Consider the following 8,095-nt stretch of genomic DNA (forward strand, 5'->3'; position numbering starts at 1 on the left):
GTAGCCAGCACTTGACTTTTTAGTACCATTTACTGAAACTGTTTAAGATGCTGTCCTCCGAAGATAAAACCTTGAGGAAGATTTCCTAGCTAGATTACACTGCTATCCAAGGTGACATAGTTGATCAAATCTGAAGACTAGGTGGCAAAGCTAACGCAGCTTAAAGGAAATGTCATATTCTTACAGAAGACTTTTTTTTTTCCCTTGTAAACACTGGGTTTGACTTCAGCCACAGTTACCTCAGGTAAAGTTCAGAGAGTTTTCTTAATTGTTGTCGTTCATCTTCTGTTGTCTGTTTTTGTTTGTTTGTTTAAAAAACACAGGGTCTGGGGTTGGTGATTTGGCTCAGTGGTAGAGCGCTTACCTAGCAAGCACAAGGCCCTGGGTTCGGTCCCCAGCTCTGGGGAAAAAAACAAACAAACAAACAAACAAACAAACAAACAAACCCACAGGGTCTTATTGTGTAGCCTAGTAAAACTCCTGGCAATTCTCCTGTTTCAGCCCCCCTGAAATGGAATCATATTCGACCTTGAAATTTCTATATTACACAGAAAGGACCACCGCTCCTTGCCAGAGGGTTTTCATAGAGAATGACTCTAAGTAGACAGTCGGCTGATTCAACAGGGTTTTATTAGCAAACTATTTCGAGAAGTATCATTCTGTACGTGGGGGAAGCCTAAATCTGTTCCCCAACGTATTGTATCCCATGATCCTTATGTGTTTGCTTGTCTCTTTATTTAGAGACAGGGTATCCCCGGCTGGTCTGAAACTTGTGATCCCCTGACTCACAATTCCTTGAATTGTCTATAGTCCTTCTGGTAGGTTCCTACTTGTTTTAACTGTAAATAAGACAGAATGACTTGTGCCTGTAGTCTCCACACTTAAAAGACACACACACACACACACACACACACACACACACACACACACACACACGAAAGCCAGGCAGTGAAACACATGCCTGTTTGTGAGAAGTATCACAAGATCAAATAAAACCAACCATCTGGGAAATAATGGAAAAATCTTTTCTTCAGAAGAAGAAAATTTCAGGCTGGGCATGAGGGCTCACACCTTTAATCCCAGCAGTGGCTAGGGGATCTTCTGCATGCCCGGTTTCAGGCTAGAGCCAGGAAGTGAGGCTAAGTCTCACAAAATACAAGATAAAAAAAAAAAAAAGATGCCAGGCAGTGGTGGTGCATGCCTGATTCCAGCACTTGAGGGGCAGAGGCGGGCAGATCTCCAAGTTCCAGGCCAGCCTGATCTACACAGCAAGTTCCAAGACAGTCAAAGGCTACACAGAGAAACCCTGTCTCAGAAACAAACAACAAAACAAGCATACAAACCAACAAAGGAGGAAAAAAATACACATGTATGTATGTGTTTTATATAGATATATTTTACATACAAACTTGACATACATTTAATTTAATTTGTTTTATCTGCTTTTTCTTAATTTACAGAGTTCCACACTGTAACCCAGGATGGCCCGGAACTCAGCAATTGTCCTGCCTCTGCCTCTCCGATGCTGAGACTGTAGACGTCAGATTCCACACCCCTCCGAAATACATCCATTTAAAACAAGAATCACGTGAGGTCCCCAGCTCTGAGAAAAAAAAAAAATCACGTGAGGTTTAACACACAAATTGTGGGCAGCCAATGGCCTTGGTGAGTTAATTAGATCTCAAACTAAGAATGTGTGTTAGTAGTTCAAGGCCAGTTTAGACCTTTCACAGTCCTGGTACAGCCTTCAGCACCAAAATAAATAAATAATATGTATATAGATGGGTATATGGATAGACAGATGAATAGATGAGTGGATGGATGGATCTTGGAATTTTTATGTTAGGTAATATCATGTAAGACATAGTTTTCCCTGACTCAGTTTCGCTTACAAGATAAGCCAAATGTAGTGGCTTCTTCCTGTATTCCGGAATTATGACATGCTCAAAAAATATGCCGCCACTTAGTTATGACCCTTAGAGAAGCATAAGTCACAGACTTGGGCTTTCTTCATTTATTGGTTTTGTAATCAGACCTACTTGGAACAGGCCTTAGGTACTTAATACGGTGCAGATGCTGGGAAGGTGGCTCAGGGTAAAACGCTCCTCGGACATGGGAAGGGCCCTGAGTTAAAACGCCAAAAACAAGAAGAAAAAAATGCAAATAAAGCCCAATACTGGACACAGTCCATAACTAGAGAAGTGAACGAGTCTTTCAACATGAAAGAAATCCAGAGTGAAGTGAAATGGATCTCACCAATATTTGAAGGGCAATACTCAAATGCTGGAGAGACAGCTCCAAGGTTAAGGGCGTGAACTGCTCTGGCAGAGGACCAAAGTTTGGTTCCCGGCACCCACAACCTTCAACTCGCAACCCACTGTGACTCCAATCTCAGGGGATTCGATACCCAGTCTGGGCTTTTTGGGTGTACCTATGTGCACATCCTCCAATATAAACAACACATACACACAATCAAAAAAATAAAAACTAAGCTCTTTAAACAACAACACAAAGATAAGGTCTTCTTTTTTTATTATTATTATTTTTTTTTATTAACTTGAGTATTTCTTATATACATTTCAAGTGTTATTCCCTTTCCCGGTTTCCGGGCAAACATCCCCCTCCCCCCTCCCCTTCCTTATGGGTGTCCCCCTCCCAACCCTCCCCCCATTGCCGCCCTCCCCCCATAGTCTAGTTCACTGGGGGTTCAGTCTTAGCAGGACCCAGGGCTTCCCCTTCCACTGGTGCTCTTACTAGGATATTCATTGCTACCTATGGGGTCAGAGTAAGATAAGGTCTTCTAAATTAACTCTCAGAGCTCCTTCCGGATCTGTGGATTGGAAAGCATCTTTTGTTCTGCTTTTTTGTTTTTTTGTTGGGTTTTTTTTTTTTTTCCCCCCCGGACGGACGGAATTTCTCTTGTGTAGTCCTGACTGCCCTGGAACTCATTCTGTAAACTATTCTGGCCTCCAACTCAGAGATCCACCTGCCTCTGCCTCCTGAGTGCCCAAATCAAAGGCATGCGCCCCCACTGCGTGGTGTCATTTTTTTATCTTGTATTTTGTGAGACTTAGCCTCACTTCCAGGCTCTAGCCTGAATCCTGCTATGGCACAAAACATTTTTTTTTAATGAATTGTAGTTGGGGATTCTATTGAAATTATTTTAGCTACACCTAAATATGAAGGTTGGAAAGGAGGTGTTCTGAAGTGGGGGAAGAGGTTCTGTAGGGGGAGGAGCCAGGCCTCTCTCCATATCCAAGCAATGAAGCAGAATGTGCTAACCCATCAGGGAGACACTGCAGTCTGTATGGTCGTGAGTCAAAGCTTTCTTTGTTTGTGTGTTTTGAGACAGGGTTTCTCTGTCCTGGAACTCACTTTGTAGGCCAAGCTAATCTTGAACTCACAGAGATCAGTCCTCCTCAGACTCCTAGGGGCTGGGATTAAAGGCATGCACCAGCAGGCTGGTTATGATTCAAATTTTTGAGACCTTCATGCCCCTAGGTTTCATATGAAAAATAATAATATAAATAATATTAATTATTATTAATTAGTAATAATAACAGAGACTTGAGATTGTTGCCTATCGTGTGCATAGCCCTGCATTCTACCCTTAGCACCACGTGGCGAGGTGATCCAAACCTGTAATCCCATTGCGGGGAAGTTGGAAAGAAGAGATTCGGAAGTTCAAGGTCACTCTCTACTTTCTGGAGTATGTGAAGCCAGCCTGGGCTACATGAGATCCTGCCCCTGAAGGGACCTAATTCTAAGCTTTGGGACACAAGGACACTCACCAGGGCTGGTAGGTTCCGTTTCTGCTCATACAGAACGGGTAGAGAAGTTGCTCATCTGCTCCTAGACATGAACTGGAGCCGTCTTAGTAACTTTGCTGAGGTTTGGGTTCACCGGCTGCTCCCTCGCCTGGCAGAGGTGCCTGCCAGCCCTGCAGATGTTGTCGTGACGGTTAGATAGCAACCTTGGGCCTCCTGGCCCTACTGATATTTCTCTGCCTATCTTCATTAATTGGAGTCATTTCCTTACTCATAGACTGGCAGTTTATCCGGAGGCTGTCAGTAGGAACTAAAAGATAACAAATTATATAAACAAGTCCACCATATATATTTTTTTTCCTTTTTTTTTTTTTTTTTTTTTTTTTTTTTTGAGGACCTATGTTTTTTTTCCCCTGTCCCTTAAGTTTTAGGTGGTTTTCAGAAGAGCGATCTGGTGTTTGTGTCTTTCCTAGGACATTTGAAGGTTTAAGCCTTCTGCAAACATTTACGTTTCTGACCAGCCAGCAGCACTTAATATCTTCGACACTTCCCAAGATTAGAAAAAGGAGGAGAGAGCTTAGAGAGAGATTTGGCAAACAAGCCTGTCATGGTCTGGCAAGGAAATGCTGCGGCAGCACTCTCTGGCTCTCAATTTATTGGGACATTTGAAAGCAATTAAAATATCTTCTCTCCCAACGTATCCTTCTACGTTTTAAAGCACTCTCGGGCTGAGAATTGAAAACTCCCATTACAATGGAAATGGATTACCAAGATGATCAGAGACATTCGCCCCTACCAGACTTTCTGATTGTCCCAGTTAGAATAATTAATGTGCCAAGCCAGGTGGCCCACGCCTATAATCCTAGCATAGGTAGACAAATCTCTGTGAGTTCAAAGCCAGCCTGGTCTACATAGTAAATTCCAGGATAGCCAGGGAGAGAGAGAGAGAGAGAGAGAGAGAGAGAGAGAGAGAGAGAGAGAGCCATGTCAAACAAAACAAAAAACAAACAAACAAACAAATAAAAAACAATGCCCCCAAAACCCACAAGGGTGGTGGTGAAGGTCTCTAATCCCACCAATCTGAAGTTGAAGACAGGAGAATCAGAAGTTCAAAGCCATCCTCTGTTACATAACAAGTTGGAGTCCATCCCGGCTAGATCAAATCCCGCCTCAAAAATAATAAGTAGGGCTAGAGTTACAGCTCACTGACTAGAGTTCTTGCCCACCATGTAGGAAGCCCTTGGTTCAATCCCTAACACAGCAAGAATTAAAATATGAATAAGTCCTTGAGCATTATGTATGTGTGGGTGCAATGCGTGTGCTACAGCCTACATGTGAGGTCAAAGGTCTTCCCTCTCCTTCCAAATGTGGGTCCCAGGGACTCAATTCATCTGTCCCCTCAGGAAGCCCCCGTTACTCACTAAACCCTAAGACCAGCCCTGCCGTTGCTTAACAAGTCAGGACGTCCTCTGCTCCCTGGCAGAGTTAACCAACCTGTACTGTGGATTTGTGTTTAAATAAAGTTTTGTTCCTTCTTTCTTTCATTTTTGAGGCAGGGTCTAATTATGTAGCCCTGGGCTGGCTTATAACTCTCTTTGTAGACCAGGATGGCCTCAAACTAAGCAAAATCCTTCGCCTCTGCTTTGAATAAAGTTTGTCCCTTTGCGAAAATAAACAGAATAAACAAACAAATAAATGAATAAATGTATTTAACTGAGTATGCTTTTTAAAATTAAATTAGTATCTTCCCGATAGGTATGGCCCTTCTCACTCATCCTTGGTGTGTCCTTAAACTACTTCCAACACACACGTGACGATTTCACCGCCCCCTTACCCCCCCTCCCCCCCCCCAAAAAAAAACTACCAGCGATTCCGGTTTTCCTTCCCGGGATTAAAGCACTTTACACTAGGTGTAAAGCTAAACGCACCGGGGCGGACTCCCGGGCGTCATCTGTCCCCGTGTGACTTGCAGAAAGATCCGGGGACCCTCTGCGACCTTGACCCCACGCGGGGGCAAAGCCCACTTCTGAACCCCGAGTGGGAACAGAATCAGTCCGGACCCAACCCGGCAGTCCCCGCGGACATAAAGTGTGGTTGTGCGATTTTCTCAGTAAGATGACCCGAGGCCAGCGGCGTGTTTGCTGCTCACACGGAGACGGTTTTGGTGCATTTGGGTTCTCTACAGTCAGCACTTGGGCCCGCGACCCGGTGTCGTCTTAGGCGACTATATTTTGAGAACATGTGGTGAAAATTGGGATTTTTTTTTTCCTTCTTCCTCCTCCCCTCCCCACCCTTCTTCTGCCTAAGAAACAAGATAAGCCTGTATGCAAATAGATTCCGGGTAACCTCAGAAGCGCTCTCAGTTTTAACTTTATTGACTGAATTTCGAGTTACAGAGCCTTCCTGCGAGCCGACTAATTTCTGTTTGCATGCCTACAACGTTACCAACATTCCACGTCTGAATCACTGGGTTTATCGCGCCAAAGCTGCTTCCATCCACACCAGCGGAGACAATGGGCGTCCTCTGTGTCAGCTCTAGGACTGTTTATGCATGGCTGTTTACACGGAGAGACACAAAAGGGACAGGGTTGTGTTTGTTTTGTTTTGTTTTTTTATCTTACTACTGTTGTTGTTGTTATTATTATTATTATTAGTAGTAGTAGTAGTAGTAGTATTACATTTTTAAGATTAATCTTTCCGGATTAGCAAAGAAAGTACTGGGTCCCCTCGATGCTTTTTCACAGCCCGGTGCCATGACACCTCTTCTCATTGGTTCAGGGATATTTAAGGAAGTTTTTAAAATTGAAGTGAGGGCCGGAGGGGAGATGTGACTCAGCCACAGAATGCTCAGCCTTGTTTGACACACACACACACACTCACACACAAATAAAGTTATTAAATTAAAAAAAAAAGTAGATTGGTACCGTGGCCAAACGATTTCAAGGTAACATTTGAAATAGTTTTATTCATGTAGCTTCATAGGCTAAAGAAACATACAGCGTGCCATTCCGATGAATACAACTACTCTCCTTTTGAGGTTAAAAACGACTAGTTTCTTGAAGAAAAGGTAGACTTCTATATGTTGAATAGTTTAAGGTGGCCAAACACCTCCCACCAAACCCTCCTGCAAATAACCCTAGCTAAACTCATTGGGTAATGCACAAAGTCGAATGGTCATTTTAAAAACAAAAAGCGATGCCTGCTCTTCCCCTTAACCCCAGCACTTGGGAGGCAGAGACAGGCAACCAGCCTGGTCTTCAGAGTGAATTCCACAACAGCCAGGGGTGCATAGAAAAACCCTGTCTCAAAAAAAAAAAAAAAAAAAAAAAAAACTTTAAAAAAAAAATACAGGGGGAGCATTTTGGAAGGTGGGGGCGGGGGGTGGGCGAGCAGTACCAAATTCACCGTGTACGTGTCAGGAAAAGCCATAATGCGACTCATTCGTGTGAACAATCCACACATGCCAACCGTAAAGAAAGTTCAGTGGACAGCTCTAAGACAAGAAAACTAGAGAAATGCAATGGAAAAGCCGAACAGGAAACAGAAGCGAGGAGGACAACCTCGAGGCGTTTGCCAGAGAGAGCAAGCAGGAAGTCTGACGGAGCGAGTGCGTGACGGTTTATTTTCTAGAGTCTTGTTATCAGGTGAATGAACTCCCTCTGGAGGATGTAAACAGGCAGGCTGGGATGCCTGGCCGCTCCAGGAGCTCCTGGAGATGTAGAAAGCTTCTCAAAGCCAGTTCTTCTCCAACGCCAACCGCGGCGCTTTTCTGAAAGGAAACACTGACTGGTTCATGAAATCATCAAGATTTCGAAACCTGCTTACACCATTTTTTTTTTCTCTCTCTCTCTCTCTTTCCTCTGCCAAAAGCAGTCGGTGGCCCAAACCCATAGGCTGTCCCAGATTTGCTGAGGACTGGGGAGTTTGGGCAGAGTGGGCATGGCTGATTGGGGGTATCCTTCCGAATAAGACAGAAGTTCAGAACCTCCCCATACCCTGCTGGTCCATGTGGAGGGGATTATCGCGATCTCCCCCGGGGCCTCTGATTAACTAATTCTGGTGCAGTAACTATTTGGCCATAGCCCTGGCCGGCCTCCAAGTTTCATGTGGAACTGTAAATGGGCGTGGACCCCAGATAGGCTGCCCTGTGTTCCTAGGAAGCCTTACATACAGCCCCAGCCCTGCAGAATTTGGCTAGAGACGGGTTACAGATGAGAGGAGTGTGTTGGCTAGGGAATACTGACTTCTTGATCCGTTTCTCAGTACTGAGCTCAAGCTATAAATTCGAGAGAGCTGGTTTTTCCGCTTAAAACAGCTTCATCTTATCT

Source organism: Rattus norvegicus, chromosome 3, assembly GCF_021556685.1.
Source record: "Rattus norvegicus strain SHRSP/BbbUtx chromosome 3, alternate assembly SHRSP_T2T, whole genome shotgun sequence".
Taxonomy (NCBI): Eukaryota; Metazoa; Chordata; class Mammalia; order Rodentia; family Muridae; genus Rattus; species Rattus norvegicus.